The 5000-nt window shown below is 52.0% G+C and overlaps 1 non-coding gene across 1 annotated transcript in view; it reads left to right on the forward strand.

Annotated features, from left to right (window-relative positions):
• The first annotated feature begins 4267 nt into the window (after positions 1-4267).
• The window catches only part of LOC126434593 (small subunit ribosomal RNA), a 1910-nt gene continuing 1177 nt past the window's right edge, over positions 4268-5000 (forward strand). Inside the window, exon 1 of the ribosomal RNA XR_007579343.1 lies at positions 4268-5000. This exon is cut by the window's right edge and continues 1177 nt beyond it. This is a non-coding gene — a ribosomal RNA (small subunit ribosomal RNA).

Genomic DNA, 5000 nt, shown 5'->3' on the forward strand with positions numbered 1-5000 from the left:
CTATAACGTGCGTTTCATGAAGAGTTATGTCCAATATGCGACATTCCCGCTGTCCCTATACATGAGCTGCGAGCTGTACCACTTACGAGCTACAGACGCGATCGCGTTGCTCTCTGTACGAATGCAGATGCTCAGCGGTCAGCTAGGAGGCGCTCCATCCATGTCGGTACCGGTGAGCGTTGCACTCGCAGTCGCAAAAACGTACGGCAAGTATATTACTCGGAAGAGTCAATGACAGTCCAAGCCCCCCTGCGTGGGAAGAGTCTTTCTAGGCCATGACCCACCGGAAGGGCGCAGCGTCCCCCACCCCAACATGTGACGTCACACTATCCGTATTGACGACTAGACTGATTCCTTATAATCATTTGCCATACACCGGTGGAAGCTGCCGAGACGAGTAACTACATGGCGGCCTCGCCGTGTCACTAATGTACAGAGATACAACAGTTTCGACTGGAACCGGATGAAACGTATACACGGCGCTGATTAGTAATAGATAGAGCCATCAAAATACAGATAATGTATACAACTGTCCGTATACATGCTGAAAGACTCTGCTCACAATCACAACCACACGTCAACCAGACACTCTTATCACGCACTACTCTCTGCCTGTAACAGGCACAGAGACAATATGTAAGCACCAGCATGGAACAACACCCAGTGCATCCTCTCCGCCACATTAGACAATCCACACTATCATAACCAGACCGGGAGGTCCGCTCACAAAACAGAATATCCCACCCTTCCGACAACCACCATTGCTCAGCTAAGCCACCAACATCCACACATGTCCTACACAGGGGTACACCCAACATCACAATACTGCCTCCTGTCACAGCACACAAACAATGGCAGCAATGAAAGACACAGGTCTGCCACAAGCATGGAATCAGAGCGCCGCCTGTCATGAGCCAAAGGTGCATCCTGACGTGGCAAATCAGATCATGCCGCAGGCATCCACTTACTATAATCACAATCAACAAACCGGCCGCCGCCGCCGCCCCCCCCCCCCCCCACAATACACCTTTCCTTACAACAATGTGTACCTTAACCTAACCCATATTGTGCCTTAACCTAACCCATATTGTGCCTTAACCTAACCCATATTGTGCCTTAACCTAACCCATATTGTACCTTAACCTAACCCATATTGTACCTTAACCTAACCTATATTGCGCGTTAACCTAACCCATATTGTGCCTTAACCTAACCCATATTGTGCCTTAACCTAACCCATATTGTGCCTTAACCTAACCCATATTGTGCCTTAACCTAACCCATATTGTGCCTTAACCTAACCCATATTGTGCCTTAACCTAACCCATATTGTGCCTTAACCTAACCCATATTGTGCCTTAACCTAACCCATATTGTGCCTTAACCTAACCCATATTGTGCCTTAACCTAACCCATATTGTGCCTTAACCTAACCCATATTGTGCCTTAACCTAACCCATATTGTGCCTTAACCTAACCCATATTGTGCCTTAACCTAACCCATATTGTGCCTTAACCTAACCCATATTGTGCCTTAACCTAACCCATATTGTGCCTTAACCTAACCCATATTGTGCCTTAACCTAACCCATATTGTGCCTTAACCTAACCCATATTGTGCCTTAACCTAACCCATATTGTGCCTTAACCTAACCCATATTGTGCCTTAACCTAACCCATATTGTGCCTTAACCTAACCCATATTGTGCCTTAACCTAACCCATATTGTGCCTTAACCTAACCCATATTGTGCCTTAACCTAACCCATATTGTGCCTTAACCTAACCCATATTGTGCCTTAACCTAACCCATATTGTGCCTTAACCTAACCCATATTGTGCCTTAACCTAACCCATATTGTGCCTTAACCTAACCCATATTGTGCCTTAACCTAACCCATATTGTGCCTTAACCTAACCCATATTGTGCCTTAACCTAACCCATATTGTGCCTTAACCTAACCCATATTGCGCCTTAACCTAACCCATATTGCGCCTTAACCTAACCCATATTGCGCCTTAACCTAACCCATATTGCGCCTTAACCTAACCCATATTGCGCCTTAACCTAACCCATATTGCGCCTTAACCTAACCCATATTGCGCCTTAACCTAACCCATATTGCGCCTTAACCTAACCCATATTGCGCCTTAACCTAACCCATATTGCGCCTTAACCTAACCCATATTGCGCGTTAACCTAACCCATATTGCGCCTTAACCTAACCTATATTGCGCCTTAACCTAACCTATATTGCGCCTTAACCTAACCTATATTGCGCCTTAACCCAACCTATATTGCGCCTTAACCTAACCTATATTGCGCCTTAACCCAACCTATATTGCGCCTTAACCCAACCTATATTGCGCCTTAACCCAACCTATATTGCGCCTTAACCCAACCTATATTGCGCCTTAACCCAACCCACGTTGCGCCTTAACCCAACACACGTTGGGCCTTAACCCAACACACGTTGGGCCTTAACCCAACACACGTTGGGCCTTAACCCAACACACGTTGGGCCTTAACCCAACACACGTTGGGCCTTAACCCAACACACGTTGGGCCTTAACCCGCTCTGTAATTGTCATACGACGCGTTAAATTAGTGTAGTGTTGCCTACCTGCAACCCCCGCAATATAGTTTGCTACTCGCACTGCCTGGTCCCCAGTGTATCGCTTCATGTTAAACACCTTGCAGCGATACACTGTAATGTGGATGGCAGCAGGACGTACATGCTCAATGCCCTTCGCAGTTGTTCATTGGCATTCGCATGGCGAAGCACTTAGCCTACGCTGTGGTACGGCCTGTGTCAACTGTCTGCTGATGTTGTACGTCCAAATCACACACTGTACTGCACATTGGTCCTCATGTACTGAATGATACATCGTGGTACATGTGACCGTACAACGACTGCGCCAACAACGGCGACCCATGCGGTCCAACTGTTGTGCACTCAGCTACATGTCGTCTCCCTATAAGAGCCGGATTGCAGTGTGGTATGCCCTGGATGGCGATCAGCATGAGCCGTCTGTTGATGTAGTGGCGCGTGTTGTCAGACGTAGTCGTCTCTTCTCACACACCGTGACAGCATGGTGCACTGCGTTCCACATCTGCGACATGCGACAGAGGCCGGTTGACAGTCGTTCGCGCAATGGACATCGCATACGTACGGGGGCCACCTTCCACGTGTTCGCGAAGCGTGCACATGTTGTTGCGTGTATGTGGGCAGACATAGTGTGTCGTGACACCTGACACAGGCATGCAACAATCGTTGAATTTGCAAATGGCGATGGACGTCTACGTTTGCTGGTGACGTTACGCAAATGAACAACTGGTAAACCGTTGTGGTGCGGTTGTTCTCGCTAGAGGTAAATCAGTGATGGCGACGATCGGTTGAGCTACCAACCGGTTGTTTCAGCGATACCCACCATGCCCACGAACGTGAATGGCATCTGGGTGTGAAGCGATACGCGGCGGTGGCTGGGTGGGACCGACCCCGGCCGGTGAGGGGGGGCCTCCCGGCGTGCTGGCCGCGCGGTGCGTGGGCGCACGCGCTACAGCCGGCTGGTGGGGGCGGCCAGTGGCAGGCGCGCCGGCCGACGGAGGCGGCAGGCGGCGCAGCTGCGCGCCGGCGCACCCTGCACGCGGCGCCGTGCGGCCAAAGTAGGTCCTCGCGGGCCCGGTGCGAAGCGCGGTGGACATCTGCAGTGTGCTGGTCCGATTGAGGACTGTGCGCGCTGAGGATGCGCCGCCGCCCGGCGCTCGGCGCCGCGACGCCGTCTGCTGCTCGGTCGCCTCTGCGGTTCTCGCAGGTGGTTTGTATCGCAGCTGTGCGGACGTGTTGGCGCGTGCGCTGTGCTGGGAGAGTTCGCTTCGGCACCCAAGTGGGGCTTTTGTCCTTCTGTGGCGCTGGCGTTGGAGCTGCCGGTCACCGTAGGTGGCGCGTGTTGTCTCCCGCCGGCAATGCCACGACAGCACGCTCCCGGGCCTCTGTCGGCAGCGGCAAGCTCAGTTGGGAGCACGGGTGGTCGCACCTAAAGCGTCTACTCGCCAAACTCCGGGCGATTGCGCCTCTCTCGAACCCGACCAAGTACTTAGGACGGCGCTGCGCGCCGCCGGGACCTGAGAGGGTTTCGAGGTGTATTGTGCAGGGGAGCTCAGCCTCCTCCTGTTTGCAGAATAATCGAGCGGACGCTTGCGTGTTCGCGCGGGCCCCCGGGACACACTCCCGGGCGGCCGGCTGCTCAGCTCTAGTTGACGCAGCTCCCTGGTTGATCCTGCCAGTAGTCATATGCTTGTCTCAAAGATTAAGCCATGCATGTCTCAGTACAAGCCGCATTAAGGTGAAACCGCGAATGGCTCATTAAATCAGTTATGGTTCCTTAGATCGTACCCACGTTACTTGGATAACTGTGGTAATTCTAGAGCTAATACATGCAAACAGAGTCCCGACCAGAGATGGAAGGGACGCTTTTATTAGATCAAAACCAATCGGTCGGCTCGTCCGGTCCGTTTGCCTTGGTGACTCTGAATAACTTTGGGCTGATCGCACGGTCCTCGTACCGGCGACGCATCTTTCAAATGTCTGCCTTATCAACTGTCGATGGTAGGTTCTGCGCCTACCATGGTTGTAACGGGTAACGGGGAATCAGGGTTCGATTCCGGAGAGGGAGCCTGAGAAACGGCTACCACATCCAAGGAAGGCAGCAGGCGCGCAAATTACCCACTCCCGGCACGGGGAGGTAGTGACGAAAAATAACGATACGGGACTCATCCGAGGCCCCGTAATCGGAATGAGTACACTTTAAATCCTTTAACGAGTATCTATTGGAGGGCAAGTCTGGTGCCAGCAGCCGCGGTAATTCCAGCTCCAATAGCGTATATTAAAGTTGTTGCGGTTAAAAAGCTCGTAGTTGGATTTGTGTCCCACGCTGTTGGTTCACCGCCCGTCGGTGTTTAACTGGCATGTATCGTGGGACGTCCTGCCGGTGGGGCGA

The sequence above is a fragment of the Schistocerca serialis genome, unplaced genomic scaffold, assembly GCF_023864345.2.
Source record: "Schistocerca serialis cubense isolate TAMUIC-IGC-003099 unplaced genomic scaffold, iqSchSeri2.2 HiC_scaffold_1192, whole genome shotgun sequence".
Classification (NCBI taxonomy): Eukaryota; Metazoa; Arthropoda; class Insecta; order Orthoptera; family Acrididae; genus Schistocerca; species Schistocerca serialis.